The 19,803-nt window shown below is 43.1% G+C and overlaps 1 long non-coding RNA gene across 2 annotated transcripts in view; it reads left to right on the top strand.

Annotated features, from left to right (window-relative positions):
• The first annotated feature begins 2,314 nt into the window (after positions 1-2,314).
• Positions 2,315-19,803, top strand: part of LOC147580250 (uncharacterized) — a 72,170-nt gene continuing 54,681 nt past the window's right edge. The window contains exons 1-2 of one of the 2 annotated variants that reach the window (XR_015251911.1): positions 2,315-2,425; positions 18,289-18,589. This is a non-coding gene — a long non-coding RNA (uncharacterized LOC147580250). Of the gene's footprint in view, positions 2,426-8,212; positions 8,334-18,288; positions 18,590-19,803 lie in introns of those variants that run through there. The other variant, XR_015251912.1, reaches the window with a different exon arrangement.

Here is a 19,803-nt window from a genome sequence, read left to right as displayed (position 1 = left end):
TCTGAGGGAAGGTGGCCCTGCTAGGACTGACTGGAGCCCAAGGTTGGGCTCCCTGGAGGCAGCTGGGTAATGACATCTTTGTTAATCCCTGTCCTTTCTGGCCATGTCCCATACCTGTTATCCTAGAGTGTATCATGAGCAAAACACTGAGTGAATTAATTTATCTCAGTGAATTAATTTGTCAATTATCCTGGCTAATGATGCACTTGGATGATGGGTGGGGTGCTCAGTGGAGTCTCCTTGGGTAGATTCCTGAATTTCTGCCTCCCTTCATTCTTGCAGAGTCAAACAGAGACCATCTCTAACCATCTCTCTCTCCTTTCCAATTTCCCCCCACTGCTTTCCCTGCACACTTCTGCTGCTCATTGTTTTCACTGGATGAGAGAAAATTTTAATTTGAAACGTACAAAGGAAAGGATTTTACAGTTGATGCAAGGCTCATGGCTCCATGCCCAAAAGTGACCTGGGTGAGACTGTTGCATGTTCCAGTCAGAGATACTTGAATTTCTTTAGAAATGCCTTTGCGGACCACTGGGGCACCTGTTTGGGGATTTTTCAGAGCTGTGCCTGAGGTGACTTGAAAGAAAGAATTCCTGTGTAACTCATGGGCTCAGTGTGAAGGTCAAATGACCTAATGCAGGCACAGATGAGGACAGGGCCAGGCACATAAGTGATCAGTCACTGTTAGCTGTCATTAATGTCACTGACCCTATTGTGTTGAGTTTACTGATAGAGAAACTGAGACCCAGAAATATAAAGTGACCTTCTCAAAAGTCACGTAGAAAGCCAGTAGCAGGATTGGAACTGGAATCCCAGACTTACGGTTCCAATTACATGTTTTTCATAAATTCAACAACTGCTTATTACGTTCTTACTCTGTGCTAGACCCTGGTTAAAGATACAAAGTGTGAAAGAAACGAAAAGACAGGGGAAAAACCCAGCAGGAGCTTCTTGTTTATGCAAAAGGAAAATATGACCCACATATGTCATATAGGTGACAACCAGCTGGGGTCTAAAGGTGACTTTCAAGTTATCTAGGTAGTTTTGAAATTTCCACTGAGTAAAGTCAATAGTAGTGGCTCCTGATACCAACTTTTAAAAATTTATTTTTAAATATTAAAGATTTTCAATTATTTAAACATTTGTTGCGTATTTATGTAATTCTCCTCATCGTCAAGTGCTATTGTTTTTTTTTTTTTTTTTTAAGGGAGATTGCACATACTGGCAACATTCTGCCTGCCCACTCGTCACAGCAATGGTCTTTGTGGGAACTTCCCATATGTTCACCACAGCTCCTCTCATCGATTTCCTTTCTCAAGATGCCCCCTGAGAGAACACTGGTGGCCAGCTTTGTGTTCTTGAGTAAGCATTCTTTCCTCCGTTCCTTCCTCCTTCTGTCCTTCCTTCCTTCCTGCCCGTCTTACCTTTTTTCTTTTCTTTCCTCCCTCTCCCCCTCCTTTCTCTCCTCCCTCCCTCTGTATCTCTGTTCCTCCCTTCCTTCCTTCCTTCCTTTCTTTCTTTCTGTGACTAAGAGCCCCCATTTAATGAACCAGGACTTTGATTAATCAGAATCACCTTTGAAACAGGATTATACATTCCATCGAGCAAAACTAGCCAGATGTGGAACCAGAAATCTAAGTTTCCCTAAAATAGTAACCAGGAAACTTGGTGAGATACTGGAGAGCTTGGGGAGTTTGAATTCCACTGTCCTTTCTTTGGAGAGTGGCAGAAGTTTCCTGGCGTGGGTCTCCTGTGGGGGCACCCTGTAGGCAACTAGGAAAGGTACCATCTTGACATTTAGAATCTGAAATTAACATGAGAAAAACATTCCAGCCACAGATGGGGGAGGGAGACTGAATTTTATAGAGAGGGAGGCGGTTGCTAGGACAGGTTGTGCCTGACTACATTCAACATGTTTCTCTGGCTTCCTTCATTCTCTGCTGCAAGCCTGCACAGGGCTTTAGCTCTGCCTGGATTTGGAAATCCTTTTCTCCAGAGTTTGTATCCATCAGGCTGCGCTGGGATAACTAGTTTAATGAGAAAGTATTTAAAGGGAGACCAGACATCCTTCAGTCATTCATTTGTATGTTAAGTACTTATTGGGTGTCATGAGTCAGCAGGTGTTAGAAGCAGCCCATGGCTCTCTTCAAGGGACTTCCCTGAGAAGGGAACACAGGTGAAAGGGAGGCCATAACCCCACCAGCCTGTCTGACCAAGGGGGGGGGGGGGCATTACATTGCTTACCTGTGACATCACAAGGACACCCAGCCACCCTTGGTCCTTGCTGCTAACAACCCGATCCACCCTCCTGAAACTTGCTTACCCATACAATGTTTTGGGTGACAGTCACATGAGCTGACATATGTGGAAGGTGCTTTGTAAGCTGGGAAGAGGCCTGTGCGTACAGGAAAGCATGCTCCGTTGTGTGAGTGATGGCGTCTCCTGGGTGGGAAACGGAGGGTATGATAATGACAACCTAAGGCATCCAAGCTCATTTCAGCTTCACCTGTTTATATATTTCAGGTGAAAGTGATAGATGGGTGACTGTGTGCACTTGTGGGCAGAGTTCGCGAGAGTGCAGGGAACGGGAGCTTTCAACACGGCTATGAAGACAGTGCTCGCTCTCTTCCCGGCCCCTCAACCATGTCAGGTTGAACCCGTAAAAATCGCCTCCAGTTCTTGCTTCTTTCTATTCCTCTTGTATTTTTTAAATGGAAATCTGTGTTTTTAGGAGTAGGTGTGTCTGTTTCTGCCGATCTGCCTGTCACTATTGAGAAAAGCTTGATGAGGAGAGGAAGGAGCTGGCAGTCCCCAGAACATGACACCTGCTCCCCCGGTTCCTCTGGCCCAGGTTCTCCTTCTGACAGAGGCTCTTCATGCCAGGGCACGAATGGCAGGAAAGGACTATCGGCTCAGGGCCTGGAGACCTTTTAGTTCCCCCAACAGGCACTGAGTGCCGACTCTGTATCACCCATTGTGCTAAAGGCTGAGGGTACCAAGAAGCAGCTCTGAGCACAGACCCGGGGAGGTAAAGCAGGATCGCTGGATTCCCTGGATCCTTCATGGGATGTGGTTTCCTAAAAAGGTGACACCGGAACTGACTGTTAAGGGACAACCGGAGGAGCTGGTTGAAAGGAGCAGATGGTTAGTTTGGGTGGAGGTTCTGCGTGAACAAAGACACTAGGGAGGAAATGGGGGGTGGGGAGAGCAGAGGAAACCTACCTGGTTTGACATTTCTGCTAGCTTAAATTCAAAGCCTGGGGAGGTTGGTGAGAGACCAGGAAAGCTACCTAGAAGGGCAGGAGGAAAGTTGCAGACTCTAAGGGCTTTTAGCCAAAGGAAAGATAAACGTTGTGAACATCTAGATGAGCGGGTTCCAGTGTCCACGACAGCAGAAAGTTTGCAAGGGCAGCAGCATGGTAAGTGTTGTTGCCATTGACCAGCACGGTAAATGGCAAATGCTGTTGCTTTGTGCCCTTTTGTTTAATTTATTTTTAAAAAATGTTTGTTTATTTATTTTGAGTCAGAGATCGTATGCAAGAGGGGTGGGGGCAGAGAGAGAGAAAGAGAGAGCAGAGAGAGGAGAGAGAGAATCCCAAGCAGGCTTCACACTGTCAGCAGAGAGCCAGATGTGGGGCTCGAAACTAAGAACTGTGAGATCATGACCTGAGGCAAAATCAAGAGTCGGATGCTTAACTGACTGAGCCACCCAGGCATCCCACTTTGTGCCCTTTTTACGTTACATGTGTAGCGTGGAATATACACAAGCAGCCTGAGAGTGAATGGTAGGGCCAGAGATTCTGGGCTAATCAGACTCAAGACTGCTTGGCATGTCCTCCAGAACACTGCCCTTTAGAGATGAATGAATGTCCCTAAGCCCCTTTCAACCTTATGTGTATATTTGCATAATAATGAGTTTCATGTTTACTAACAGAATTCAGTAAAACTGTAATGAGTGAGAATCTTTTAAGGTAATCTTTTCTCCAGATAAAAATAAGATATATGATTACCTACAGAAAATTCAGATAATGCAGACAGGTCTGAGAAATAAATTTTAATTGTGTTATTAAATGGTAATCATTGGTAATATTTTACATAGAGCGTATATTTTTAGTTCCCATTTTTAAACTTGTCATTGTAGAGTGAATGTCTCCCACACAGAGAAGGTGGGTGTGCCAGTTGCCAACCCGTTACCTCTCAGCTTTTTTTTTTTTTTTTTTAATTTTTTTTTTCAACGTTTATTTATTTTTGGGACAGAGAGAGACAGAGCATGAACGGGGGAGGAGCAGAGAGAGAGGGAGACACAGAATCGGAAACAGGCTCCAGGCTCTGAGCCATCAGCCCAGAGCCTGATGCGGGGCTCGAACTCACGGACCGTGAGATCGTGACCTGGCTGAAGTCGGACGCTTAACCGACTGCGCCACCCAGGCGCCCCTACCTCTCAGCTTTGAATACACCTTTCTTTTCTGCTTGGTGAACCTGAGAGCTAGACCCCATGGACATTTCTCCTTTGCCAGCTGGCTGGGTGTTAGGCTCTGTTAATACAAGGTGCTGGTGTGGCACTTTGAAGCCGAAAAGGGGTAGGTATTTCCCTTCCTGGTGCTGGGGCCAGCAGGTCTGTGTGGAAGGACTGCGTGGTGTTCATCTCAGCATCCTGCGTGGATCAGCTCCACTAGCCTGCAGCCTCCGGCAGGTTTTCCCATTACCCAGAGACCGTTGCTATGGACCAGCTCCCCTCTGCAGCCTCTGGCGAGTTTCTCCACCACCTGACTGGCTGCTCCTACAGGCTGTTTCCAGCCCACACTTCTGGCAAGGATCTTTGCCACGAGCAGACCCGTTCTTACCCTTGCAGAGGACGAGTTATTAGTTCCTTCCTCTCACTGCTCTCTGGATGTGCTACTTCTGAACTCCTTAAAGTTATCTTTTACCCCTTTTTAGAAATTAATCACCTTTACTAGTTAGGACGTCTTTATATTAAATGTTTCTGTCCAAGCTCTTGATACTGTTTTTACTTACTGACTGGCCCCTAACTGATGCAGAGTGGGAAGAGGAGAGGTGTAATAAGTAATTGGGGAGAAAAGAATGGTTCCCTTTCTTTTGCCTGCAAAATTATAACACACATACACACACACACACACACACACACACACACACACACACACACACACACCCTTACCCAAAAGCCATTGAGAATCACTAGTTGTGTAAAATTTTTTTGTGGGCCAGGTTTTCCAGAAAGCAGACTTGAGTTGGTTTTGTGCTGTTCTTTATTAATAAGTGCAATCATAGGGAGCAAGAATAAGGGCAGAGTGGGTAACGTAGGGAAGAAGAGAAACCCAATTATGAAGACACATTAGGAAACTGGCCGCCTCTAAGTACGGCTGATGGCTCAGCCCTGCCACATTTCCAGGAAGTGCCATAGACTGCTTTCTGCTCTCCACTGGCTTCAGGTGCACACAAGGGGCTTGGTGCGCTTTTAAGTCATTCACTGTGCATAGATGTCTTTCCTACGATACGTAATGTGGCAGTCTCTGTGTACCTCTGGTTATTTTTCTTAGAGCAAATTATTTAAAATCTATATATTGTGTCAAGATATAGAGAATGAGGATTTTTAACCAGAATTTTCTTGGAAATTTCAGGTAACTAGAACTCCTTACTTCCTCAGTACTCTGCTTGGTAGAATTTTGTGTTTACTATATTTTCAATAGTCAGACCTCCTCGTTGTGACATAGACGGGCCATTCATGTAATAGCATGGTTTTTTGTGCATCGGGGGGAGGGGTGAGACGAGGTGGAACCACCAAAGATAGGCATTCAAACAGAATCTTTTGCAAATTAATATACATTTAATTACAAAATTATTTTTCAATATCATAAAGTTAGAGTCTATTTACCTTTGAATTCTCAAGGTTTTTCTGAATCACTCTTGGCTATGGAGATTATGCAAATTATGCCCTCTGAGCACCCCAACTTCACCAGATGGAATAGCCAGAAGAGAGCAGCTCAGTACCACTGTCCTTAAGCAAGTGCACACACTCGAAGTTGGTTAAAACTGGACCATGGGGCGCTTGGGTGGCTTAGTGGTTGAGCGGCCGACTTCGGCTCAGGTCATGATTTCACGGTCCGTGAGTTTGAGCCCCGAGTCGGGCTCTGTGCTGACAGCTCAGAGCCTGGAGCCTGTTTCAGGTTCTGTGTTTCCCTCTCTCTGACCCTCCCCCGTTCATGCTCTGTCTCTCTCTGTCTCAAAAATAAATAAACGTTAAAAAAAAAAAAATTAAAACCGGACCAGCCAAATTAGTCCTCCTCTGTAAGAGGCAAGAGCGGAACCAGGAATGGGAAATGAAGCCCAAAGCTCAGAGCCGGGTAGGCCCAGGAAGTGAGGGATGAAGGCAGTGCAAGAGAGAGCCAGGCAGGAAGACTGGCGCTTTTCAGAGAAGGATAACACCTCAGTCTCCTTGTTAACAGTTTCTACAACCAATGTGGGCAGAAGACCCTGTCTTAAGGGCCTGGGGCAGGCAGACAGCTGATTGTGAACCACGCCCGTATTTTTTGTCTACCAACTTTACCCCCACCTTGGGGGGGGTCCAGATTTCCTTCTGGAAAACTCTCCTAACCTTTAAGAGAAAATTAGACTGTCTATCATATGGGGTATTGTATGGGGTATTTTTTCATCAAAAAATTGCCATGAATTTCTTTCCTTGATGCATAATTTATAAAAGAGGAGACGAGAGTACACCATAACTTGGATGATTCTCTTGTCTCTGGAAACTGCTGAGGCAGCACAGCATGAGATGCAGGAACCCTAGAGGCCAGAGCCCTCTGTGTGCATGTGCTTGTGGGTCAAGTATGCAAGACCACCCCACACAGACCTCAGTGGCCATTATTCTTTTAGGGCAGACACGCTTGCCTCCACTTCACTTGCTCAATATTGGATCCAACAATGTGGATCCAATATCTACTTCAAGTTCAGCTGTTTGCTTGGCTGGCCCAGGTTTTTAGTTCATGGTGCTTCACCCAAATGGATCATAAAAACTGGTAAGAAGGAGCTCTGAGCACTCCAGTTTTATTCCTAGTCGAAAGTTGGGTTTTCCCCCTCATATCTGAATGAGTATGAGAAATTGGCATTTGCTTGCTTTCTTGGCTTTTCAGCTCGCTTGATGAATTTGAATTTTTGTACATTCAGCTTGACTGCTCTGTTGGAGAAGTGCATGGAGATTCTTGGAATCAAGGCAGTTCTTCCCAGGGTTTCTAGCAGCCAGTGAGCTGAGAGTTTGTGTGTTGGAGTTACAGATCCCTTTGGAAATCTGTTGAAAGCGACAAACCCTCTCTCAGAAAAATGCTCATACACATAAAACTTTGCACATAATCCTCAATACTGGTGGCCCCCTTTTGGAAACCTGTCTCTGGACCCATGTTTTAAAAGTCTCAAACTTAGGTGAGACAGATAGAAAAACAGCGCAAGGCAATGTTACGATTAGGAGATAAAATTGAATGGTATGTATATGACTGTGTCTAAACTGTGAATGTGAGAATGACTTCCAAGAAAGTGGCAAACACTGCAAGTAGGATCTAAAAATAGGATCCAGGAGCTGTGTGGTCCAGATGGACTTGTCCTTGATCTTTGATTATCAAGGGCTCCAAGAAATGGCTGTCTTGGTATGTGCTTCCTTTCCAAACTAACATTACACATTAGGTGTCTCAATAGGCATCCGGTAAATACTTACTTTGAGATGAATTGACCTGAATTCTTCATATGGGCACCATGTCTTTACTGCCCTCCAAAGCCTTACTGCCTGTGTGGCCATCATCTGGTTTGGTGAGAAACACACCAGGAAGCCAGTGAGTCAGCTTGGAGGTAGATACGGAGTTTTGTTTGTGAAATGACTCACAAGCTTCCCGAATGTACAGAAGAGCATCTATCTGAGTCCTGGATAGAGGAAAATTAAAAAAACCTGAAACAATTGGGTATAGTTTTGTTTGTAACAGCAAATACAAGTTCAAAGTCCAATTGAACAATGCCACTGATTTAAAACCCAGAATCACAGCATTCTTAACAAACCCATTTAACAAATAGTCATGGAGAACCTGCTGTATTCTAGATATGTACTAGATCCTGCAGATCTAGATCTTTACAAAAGGCGGCACCACAGATCTGAGCTCTGTCCTTACAGAATTTAATCTAGAAGATGCAGAAACTACCACTCTAGTCATTCTGTAGATGAAGAGAGCAAGTCCCAGTAAGAGGGGGAATGATCTGTCCAGGATCACACAGCTAATTAGGAACTGAATTATGACCAGAGGCCAGGGCTTCTGGCTTTCCAAGAACATAATCCTGTAAGTAAGAATTCGATGGTGAAATTGAAGGGATTGTAATATTTTACAGTCAAGCATTTATTAAACTTCTGTATGCTGTACTGGTCCTTGGTTAAGGGCCAGAGACTCTGAAATGTATAATGAATAGTTTGACCTTCTGAGATATCGTTGCTAAAGTAAATTTGCTTGTAAAAGCCAATGATTTTAATAGGATGGATTTTTATATGGGCAAGGTACAAACAAACAAGAGCTTAGTTTAGGGGATCACAGCCAATTCTTGGAAGGAAAAATAGGAAAAAGGAAAGCAGAAGAGGGAGGAGACAAATGGCAGCGATAGAAATGACAAGCAGAAATTGAAACGTGTTCTGGTGATGGAAGTATTTTACTCAGAGGAGGCTGAATTCCCCTTTGTAACGTTATAAACCACACTGGCAAAAAACCACCAGCACCCTGAGGACCCACACATGTGCACAGACAGAGCCGTCAGCATTGGAAGCTGGGAGAAACAGCATCAGGCCGTTCTGCCACTTGGGGAGGAAAGAATCCCTGACCATAAATACTTTGGTGAGATAGAATTTCTAGCACACACTGTGCCCGGGGCTTGCAGGTGGGCCTTTGAAGTCATTCCTGGGGTTTGGCAACAGTGTGGTGCCTCTCGGCAGCCTTTATTGATGTAACCATTAGAAAGTGACATGATTTGCTTACTAAGTTTCTGTGTAATTTGCATCTTAATGCCCTATCATTAGGATATAAGTACAGGCAAAGGGAATTGAGTAATTTAGAAATTCCCTCTGGGGATTTGGTCCCTCAGCACTGAACCAGGAAGGCTGCAGCCTGGAAGAGCAGGTATCTGAGCAGATTCACGCCTGGAGAAGTGCTTTGAGATGAACCCACTGCTGCATTGAATCTGCAAGTCTGAGGTGTGGGAGTGGGTCGTTAGTGGCACGAGTGACGTCTGAAGTTGGCGCTCACTGAGCTCCGTTCTCAGTGTCTCCAGGAGGCCCCTGGTGCTTTTAATTTAGGTTTTTTCTTCCCTGTGTTTTGTGCCTGCCAATGACTGTAGACAGCGCACACCCATTGCCTCCCGGCATACGCAATTCTGCTTCGGAACCATCTATCTTTGTTTTGGCTCCTTAGCAGTGGAATCGTACAAGGAAAACCCTGGGAGTCAAACAGCCCTGAATTTATTTAAATCCTTTCCCGGGTTGGGTTAACATGTCTGAATCTCAGGGAGCTTTCATCTGGAGGGTGGGTAAATTGTTAATTTGAATAATTGTTGTGCGACCTAATTGAGAGAATGTACTTAAAGTATCCAACAAAGTGCATGAGTCAGCAAGTGCCTAAAAACAACACTGTCCCCTGCTTTTCTGTGAGTGCCTCATTTGGTTTCTGCACCTCTCTGACTCTCAGATGAAGCACTGTGACTACCGAAACATTGCATTTTCCTCTGGCTCACTCTCTAGAATGCAATTTGATTGCCTCGATTGGCTGCTTCTTGTAAATGGGCAAAAGCATCAAACGGTTTGTCTGAGTCTGTTCAGGAAAGAATTTGATCCAGCCCTCCTCTTTCCTCTTGCCAGAGCTGAAAGCCCCAGCTGTGTGTACATAACATGAGGGCTGAAAGCACTGCTCGAGAGCATCTAGTCCAACCCTCTCAGATTTAAGATGAAGAGATCAAGGGTGAGGGTGAAGGGATGTGCCCAAAGCTGTGTGGCCACTGAGCTGCAGAATAAGAACAACTGATGTCCCCTGTTTTTATGGAGATTTCATCATTCTTCAAAATACTTTCAGGTATTTTGTTTGACCCTCTCTACAACTTTCAGAAGACAAGGTATTCTCCCCATTTTACAGATGTGCAAACTGAGAGTCAAAGAGCAAGCAGTTCAAAGTCTCAAACCCAGATCTCTGAATTCTTAGTCTGGTTATCCTTTCCAGGCCCCCACCCAGCTGCTAACACTCCTCTGATTAGCTCTAAAGAGTGTTTACATTGTCCAAAGCTGGGATACCTTACATGTCACTGGTCTCCCCTTTGTCAGAGAGGAAAATTCTCAGATAAATGCTTAAAGGCAAAGGGGCTCAAGGACAGAACATATAGAGAACACTGACCTCCCCCACCCCCCCAACACAGATATTTGCTCATTCATTCATATAGCAAGTATTTACTAAGCATCCCAGTATTCAGGGAAACGTACTAGACAATAACAGGAACATGGAACTGAATCAAATACCATCTCTGCCCTCCAGGAGCTTACAGTCTAGCTAAGGAGTTTACTGTCCTTGAGCATTTATCTAACCAAGAGCCCTTCTATTTTAAATAACAAAATAAAAATAAATAAAACTTCACTGTTTGAAATGTTTGGGCCCATTTTCCAGACTTAATAACTATAGTCTAGTGATCTTAAAAATTGATAACTGAGGGTCTTTCCAAGTCCCAGGGCTGAAATTCAATCACTTATCGCTAAGTAAGACGTAAGATTGCAGATCAGGAAAAGCTGGGGAATTGCATTCAATGTGGACTGAAACCCTGAAGGTTAGTTTCTAAATATATATAGGTTTCATTGTTGTTCCACTTTCTGACTGGATTCTGGAAATGGGTAATCCATTTTGAGATTGTAATTAATTGAATGTTGGCTAATAGAGCTTCTGTTGCATATCTTTCACAAAGCAAAATGTAGAACCCATATTCATTCATTCAATAATCATGAAGTTCTATTTGCCAAATGCAGTGTGGGGTATGAATCAGGTGTTTAACCTCAGGGGAGTTTAATCTAATTGATCACAGATGGCAAATATACAACATGAATGCTCCCGTTTCTGTTTGTGGTGCTCATGACTGACAATACCAGCTGATCACAGAACTCCTTTGATGCATGGAGATCTGGTCTCAGAGTCTTTGTCATTACAAAGCTTCAGGTCACTACTAGTGATTCAAAGCTGCTCACTTGTTGAAACCCACTTGCCACCCTCAGTGCTAAATGAACACTTTCTAACTCCTCAGAGCTGGAGAGAACATAGTGGTATATCCAGTAAGGCCAGAGCAAAGGGCCAGACCAAGATAAGTATAAATCCACTTCGATTTACTCTTTTAGCCCTTCCATGTATTTCAATTATATGGAAGAGCATCTTTTGTTAAAATACTTGAAGCTTGGTTTTGATCAGTTGTATCCAAATTCAGTAATAGGGCAAATAAAAAATTTAATCTCATTAACAGCTATTAACTACATAAAAACTATTGGGTGGTCACCTTAACAAAAACTAGAGGTGTACATTTAGGGCTGCTTATGATCTATGAGAATTTTAGTTTTATGAGTCAGTCTCTGTAAATGTCGGGCTAAATCACCTTTAGTTGTAAACATTCTGACTAAAGTGTACCAACTGGTGTGGGTGGCAGACAGGATGGATTCAAGTAAGAGTTCATGTTCCCTTTGCATCCAGAAGTTGCATTCTGGAGATCTTTTTTGTTGGGTTTTAGCTTTTGTCTCTCAAAGTGGGCAGTGTTGGTCATATCCGAGGAAATAGTTCAGACCAACCTTGACAATTAAGAATATCTTTCCACTCACTGAAAATTCTACTGGTCAAGGCAACAGAGGATGAAAAAAAGCCGGTGTTTCACACAGAACACAGACGAAGCAAACCAACCATGTGGTGCATGTCTGCGACTAACCCCATCACCACCCTGGCCTGCAGTAATGGAACCAGAGGCACCAGAACAAGGCAGTGAGACCCTCTCCAACTCTACCTGCCAGATCATCACTGTAGCATTTTGTCCAGCTGTAGGTTTCCACCTCTAAAAAGCTGGAGGCTGCTCTGGATAATAAAATACTTGCAAACCATGTCCTAAGAAAGCCTGATAAGGGACGAGAGAGGCTTCTTATGGTAGCAGATCCAGATTGGGGGGAGGGGGCGGGGGGCTAAGTTTGTACAATTTTGAGAGGAGGAGGTCTGTAAGAAAAAGCATACAGGGGTGCCTGAGTGGCTCAGTCAGTTAAGTGTTCGACTCTTGGTTTTGGCTCATGTCATAATCTCACAGTTTGTGGGATTGAGCCCCAGGTAGGGCTCTGTGCTGAACAGCGTGGGGCCTGCCTGGGATTCTCTCTCTCCCTCTCTCTCTGCTCTTCCCCCACTCATGCTATCTCTGTCTCTCTCAAAATAAATCAACTTTAAAAAAAGACTACAAAATTACAAATACACAATTAGATACGAATTGGAATATTTATTTTGAATGAGGATCACAACAAATTACTGGAACTTGGAGATTCAGGTCCCTTTTTTCTGAGAGCTCCAGAAATATTTAAGTAGAAATGCTTTCTGGTGGAGCCCTGGCTTCCCCTTCCCTCCTAGGACCCTCTTGTAACTCTCAGTGCTTGCGGCATCTTGTGCTGGTAAGGGGCCCTGATGTCTGAATTTTGGGAGCTTCACAGTTAATCCACCTCTAATTGTACGTGGGGGGGGGGGGTGAGCCAGTGGATTCCTACTTTTCTAAAGCTGGTTTGAATTGGACACGAGGCAGTGATTCATTAAGACCTAAAACCCATTCCAGAGACCGAACCTCCCTAACCTTTTTTTGGATAAACACCTCCTAACTCTATATGCATGCAGGTTGGGGAGGAAGCCTTTGAAGACTGATGGGGAAGATGCCACTAGCTGTGTCCACCGCTTCAGGGACCATGGAGTTGCTTCTCTTGTGGTCCTGGAGACAGAAATTGGGCCCAAGTGAGAAAGAGCAGCAAGGAGAATTTGGGCAGCAGTGTAAGAACGCTGACAACCAGAACTGTTCACCCATGGAATCAGCTTCCCTGCCACCAGAGGAGGGAAAGCAGAAACGGAATCATTACCTTTCAGAGTCCTGTAGCCTGCATCCCTTCATCAGGGGTAGAGTTTGGTCTGGAATTTGATCCCTAAGGTCCTTTAAACTCCCAGGTTCCGTGTCATTCCATTGTGGTCATCCGTTCTTTTTTCCTGCCCTATTTTCATTTATCCTTTTTCTCGGGCCCCCCTTTCCACTGCCCGCCAACGCGGTTTGCCCCACTGTGGGCTCATGCTGTCCTCCTCTCCAGCCCCAGGGTAGACCTAGGTTCTAATTCTGACCACCGTAACTAATCCATGGTGGTACCTGACTCGAGTTAGTTTGATGAGAGGAGTCTCGGGACTTTGGTGGTTCTATTAGGAATAGAAGAGCTCTGTTTCGCAGAGTTGTTGATCCAGAAGATACAGGCCTGGGACTGCGGGTGGCCATCTTGCCCTCTTGAGAGAGATGCCCTGAAAAGGAAGCCGGGAGATGGCAAGATGAGTATTTGCTGGCACTGTTTGGGAACCCGAACTGAGCCAGGCCTGAGGTTAGACCCCCTGGCCTTTGAGCCAGCGGTTTCCCACTTTTCTCAGGCTGGTTTGAATTCAGCATGACTCAGAGATTAAGACCTAAAATCCATTCCACAGACCTAAAACTTCCCTAACCTTTTTAGATAAACACCTCCTAGCTCTTTATTTTTCCAAGGAGATTATTATGGCTGGTCTCATTTATACTACTTTAGGTAGTATAAACACTTCATAGAAGGGTTGTGTTATGTGGTTTGTTAGCATTTTGAATTTTTAGCCCATTTTTGGCATTACAGTGCTATTATAAATCAGGCTTCTGGTGTGCAGCTTTCACTCACATGACATCCATAATAGAGTTTCATATTTTTGGATGTAGGTGATCACACTTCCCACCTAGAAGACTAAGGTGATGTATATGTTTACCTTTGGGAAGAAGGTGGAGAATTTTGCTATGGCAGGTATTCCTAGGCTTTTTCATCTTGGTCCCTGATACGAGATTTATGTTCCCACTCACAGAATATGACAAGCTAATAAATTAGACTTGCTGACAACCCTTCAATGAAGAAACTATTTTTCTGCAGCTAACAGTCCTTTTTAGATCTTAATAAGCTTACTTAGTGTTAATCATCTTGTCATTGGCAAAACGGTCTCCCAAAGAATGGGAGCTCTAATGAAGACGAGCCATATTAAAAATGCTTTTCTTCTCAGGCACAAGTCTTTAAGTGAAACACATACGTGAAATCAGCACACCATACAGGCAGTCCTTACTTTGCATGGTAGTGCCGAAGTGTAAAAATGACTGAGCAAGTCACCCTGAATAACGGTGACAAAAAATGACAGTTGTTTTCATGACCTTTAAAAATTTTTGTCAAAACATTTAAAATCTGTCTTACTGTTGACTGCAAATGTTTAAGGAGAATTTAGAAGTAGTAAAACTAACACTTAGTGCGTTGTGATTTAAAACATTAGAAACACTGAGCATCAAGCTGTTTACTTGGTAACGAACTAATCAGTAGTTCAAACACGGGCGCCTGGGGGACTCAGTTGGTTAAGCGTCTGACCGGCTCAGGTTATGATCTCAAAGTTTGTGGGTTTGAGCCCCGTGTCAGGCTCTGTGCTGACAGCTCGGAGCCTGGAGCCTGCTTCAGATTCTGTGTCTCCCTCTCTCTCTGCCCCTTCCCTGCTCATACTCTGTCTGTCTGTCTCTCTCTCTCTCAAAGATAGATAAACATAATTTTTGTTTTTAAGGTGAGTTCAAACAGTGCTTGCTTGCTTTTCATCATCTAATTCATGATGGAGAACAAGCATCTTTCCTGTGCCCTGGTAAGTAGTTACACTTCCTTCTAAGTTCGGGTCAGCTTCCAACATTTTATCCTTTGCACTTTTAATGGTGTGGAAAATCTCTAAGGGTCCCTTTAATGTAAAACTTTTGCTGGCATCACTTCCTCTGGGACTTCATCCTTTTCATCATAAACAAAATGGGTGGGGTGTCTGTCGAAATCCTGCCTGTAAATCAAGTCTAGGATTCTGTCAGCATTGAATAAACAGACCTACTTAGGCTCCATGGAGTCATTTTGAAACCTGGGTCCTGGACCCAACTCAGTGTTAGAAATGATAGCGCTTTCCTGTATTTTCAGTATCTCTTATTTAGATCATGCTTTCATTTTTTTTAATGCTCTCATGTTCCTCATTATTCTCTGAGTTAGGGCTCGGCAGAAACAATTATCCCCACTTTAGAGAGAAAGGAAATGAGGCCCCAAATAATGAGACAGTGGCAGCAATTAGGATGTTCAGCAGCCCCATTTCCTCTTCTTGGGCACAGAGCTAAACTATGTTTCCCAGCTCCTTATAAGTAGATGGAGCCACGTGACTAGTTCTCACCAAATGAATGTGAGGGGAGGAATGTGTCATTTATGGGTTGGAACATTAAGAGAGGGTGAGACTTCTCCATGCCTTCCTTCCTCCCTCTTCTACAGTGACCTTGGAGACCATTTGTGAGGATAGTAGAACTACAGCAGAAAGAGCCTGGGTCCCCGAGTCACCTGTTGGAGGAAATCTGTCCATCCTGCTTTGAACTTTGGCATATGTGACAAGGCCTTGTTTGTCATGTTAAGCCACGGAGATGCTATACTTTTTATTGTAACAGTTTGCCCTGACTAATGCGGAAGCTGTTGAGTGATCCACTCAAAGTCACACGGCTTGTCATTAACAAAGGCGGGTCATGAAAACAAGCCTCCCAGATCATGTATGTATAAAGGTTTGACTATGCTAGTGGTCTAAGGAGTGGACAGACTTTGTGAAGAGGTGCTTCTAAGTTAGCGAGCGAAATAAATACAGGCCCTTCTCTTCTAAACCCACCCATCTAGGGCTCCTCATTGTGACTATTCTTGGTGGGTGGTGAATGTATCCTTTGTATTTGCTCCACATCAAGAGATCACTACAACTACATTGTAAATTAGCAAAGATACTTAAGGTCTGTTGGGTTTTCTCTGTCCATAGGAAGAAAGTCAGGTCTTAAAAACAAACAAACACAGAAAATGCAATACAAAGCCCAACATAATAAACTTTGTTATTATAGCCAGCCTGGCACAGTCTTCTAGCTGGCATCTCAGGGCTACTTTTAGAAAGCACTTCTACGTGGATCTTGTTCTGTTTCATAGGGATGAAGTATGGACTCTCCGTCCTTCAGTGCAGTAGAGGAAGGAAAAGAAAGATGCCATTTCAGAAAGGAAGAGTCTGGTCATGAGAGTACTGCTCCTCATCGTTTTTATTTTTCAACATTAGCTCTTGGTTTATACTGGGCCTTATAAAACTAGGGAAATGAGAGAACTGATTCAACCAGGATATTTCTCACAGAAGAAAAATGAGAAATTTGCAGACGCTGCATTATTTAGCATGCCACAAATAGCATTAAATAAGTGATAGGTTCAGTGCAGTCAGAAGCAGCTTTCGAAAAATATCTGTCAAGGACCATGGCAGGTTGCACGATGGGAAAGTTGGTCTTTGAGAAGGTCATGTTTATTGCCTGACACTTGGCTTGCTCACCATCAGCGTGATCAAGCATAAGACAGGGCACACTCAGTATCAAGTGGTTTGTCCTCTCTAGGACCTCTTCTTAATTATCTGAAGTGTTGACAGGTCAGTAAAATTTGTTTGGAAAGTCTAGAGGTGTTTTCCCAAATGTTGCAGAGTTCTCCCCCTGCCCTCCTTTGCTAGCTCTCCTTTTTTGTAGTTTCTACCTTAGAGACCAGCATCATGGTCATCAAGAGTAAGAATATTTTAAAGAGTTGTCCAAAGCACTTTCAGAAGCATTCGTAACAAGTTTGCTAAGTGAACAGTCAACTTTTAATCCCTATCTCTTCAACCACTTCCCCCGCCGTTTAAAAATTTTGTATTATATATTGAATACCTACATACATATATTTGTATCGATTGTGTAAGTTATAAAGAACAACATTAGAGCGAACACCCATTTGTAAACATGACCAGTGTCCCCACAAGTCCCATAGGCCTGTTCCTACTGCCATCCACCTCCCTCCCCACAGAAGAAATTGTTATCCTCAATTTGTTCTTATTATTCCCTATGTATGTACCCCAAAATTTATATGTATGTTTCCCTAAATCATATAATTATATAGTTTGCCTTTGCACACTCTTGTATTTAGCACTTTGTAATTATATTATATTGTAATTATATTGCATAACTCTTTTGCTTCCCCTCCTCCATTCTTTTATGTACCTGAAATTCAACCTGTGGGTGCGTATAGCTACTAGATTCGTTTGCATTTTATGAATTTGCCATAATTTATGTATCCATCCTACTATTGATGCATATTTGGGCAGTTTCTTTTCTTTATTTAAAGCAGTACAGCTATAAATTCTGCTATACGTGTCTCACACACAGGCAAGAGATGCCCTGGAGCAGTAGATCTCAAACTTCAGCGTGCATTTGCATTGCCTGGAGCACTACAAAAATCCGCAGACTTTATCCCCAAGGATACTGATCAAGAACCCTTCTGGGGCGCCTGGATGGCTCAGTTGGTTGAGTGTCTGACTCTTGATTTTGACTCAGGTCATGATCTCGCGGTTTGCGAGATCAAGCCCCATATCTGGCTCTGTGCTCACAACATAGAGCCTGCTTGGGATTCTCTCTCTTCTCTCTCTGTGCCCCACCCCCCCTCAAAATAAACATTAAAAAAAAAATAGAATCCTTCTGTGGAGGTCAGGCATCTGCATGTTTACAAACTCTCCATTGATTCTAAGACACACGATCCACTGACTTTCCCTTTGAGAACCACTGTTCGATGTACAAACCTAGGGTTAGAATGCCACATCATAGAAGATGTGTATGTGTAACTACTTTGAAATTCAAAATTGGCTTCTATAAGTGGTTATGCCTCTGAAACTCTCTAAGAGTTTCCATTGTTTCACATGGTTTTCACATCCATGCCAGCATCTCAACGTTTTTCATGTTTGCTAATCCTGTGGGTATAAAGTGGATTTCATTGTGGTTTTTATTTATATTTCTAATTACTCATGAGATTACGCATCTATTCATATTGTTGTTTCATTTGCCATTCTTGTGTCTTTTTTTCTAAAGGACTTTAAAAAACTTGTTCCTAATGTTCTGTCAGCTTAGCGTTTTCTTCTTGATTTCCAGGACAGATTTCTCGTGTTGGTCAGAGATGGGATGGAAGAGATGGCAGAAGAGGTGAGGCATGAGGAGGACTCCCGCCACCATTGCTGGCTTTGAAGATGAAGGGGCCCACAAGCCAAAGAATGTGGTGTGGCTTTTAGAAGCTGAGGACAACACTAGCCCAACAGCCAGCAAGGAAATGGGGGCCTCAGTCCTGTAAATGCGTGGACCTAAATTCTGCCGACAGCCTGCATGAGCCAGCGATTACATTCTCCCCCAGAGCCTTCAGGAAGGAAAGCAGTCCTGCCACCGTGGTTTTAGCCTGGTAAGACCCATGTGTACTCTGAACCTATAAAAGTGTGAGTTATTAAATTGTGTTGTTGTAAGCTGCTAAGTTTAGTTTGTGTTAATTTGTTATGACAGCAATGGAAAACGAATACAAGAAGAATGGGAGCTTTCCAGTTGGGTACAGTGTTTCATATTTATCCACCAGGTGAAGTTTCTTAAAGATGCTTAGATCTACTGCACTCTTGCCAATTATCTGTCTTATGAAAAATAGAGAAAGATACCGGTGGGATTTTTTTCAGTTTCTCTATGTAGCTCCGTCAGTTTTCACTTTACACATTTTAAAGCTATGTTACTATATGTTATATTATTGTTATAGCTCTATAAATTGTTACAGTCATTCATAATTGTTACATTTTTAATCCTTTCTGAAAATCTTTGTCCTTTAACTGGATAGTCTTATAAATTTATCGAGATTAGTGAGATGTTTGGGTTCATTTGTGTTTTTCATTTGTCCTTCATATTGTGTTTATCTTTTTTCCCTTTCTTGCCTTTCTTTTAGGTTTGATCATGTTTATCTTTCCGTCATTCTCTTTTTACTGTCACCAAAGTTGGGAATTTTATGCTCTGTTGCTATACTTTCACTGATTTCCTTAAACATATAAGTAGTTAATGTTTTCAAATACAAAGCTAATATTTTACCCTTCTCAAAACAGTATAAGGAACTTAGAACATTTCTTTTCTTTTCTTTTTTTTACTTATTTGTGTGTTTGTTTATTTATTTATTTATGAAGGTGTGCGTGCACAGGGTAGGGGCAGAGACAGGGAGACAGAGGATCCAAAGCAGGCTCTGCCCTGACAGCACAGAGCCTTATGTGGGGCTTCAGCTAGTGAACTGAGATCGTGACCTGAGCCAAAGGCAGACACTTAACCGAATGAGCCCCTCAGGCACCCTGGAACTTAGAACATTTTAAAGTGATCATTCCCATCCTAACTTATTGGCTGTTTTCTTCCTATAAGTTAAATCTCATTTTTTATGAGTCTCACAAATTGGATAATTGTTGTTTTATAAAGAAAATTTTCATTTACTTTTATCTATGTATTTATCAGTTTCTTTGCTTACATTTTCTCCTTGAATATCAAATTTTCATTTGGCGATCATTTTTCCTCTGCCTGAGGAATATCACTTAGAATTTCCTTTCATGCTGGTACTTTGGTAGCAAACTGATTTTGTTCCTCTGACAGTATCTTTAC

The sequence above is a fragment of the Puma concolor genome, chromosome B3, assembly GCF_028749965.1.
Source record: "Puma concolor isolate L17-30 chromosome B3, mPumCon1.1.hap2, whole genome shotgun sequence".
Classification (NCBI taxonomy): domain Eukaryota; kingdom Metazoa; phylum Chordata; class Mammalia; order Carnivora; family Felidae; genus Puma; species Puma concolor.
The sequence above is the reverse complement of the archived record's forward strand: the minus strand, read 5'-3'. Positions and strand labels throughout refer to the sequence as shown.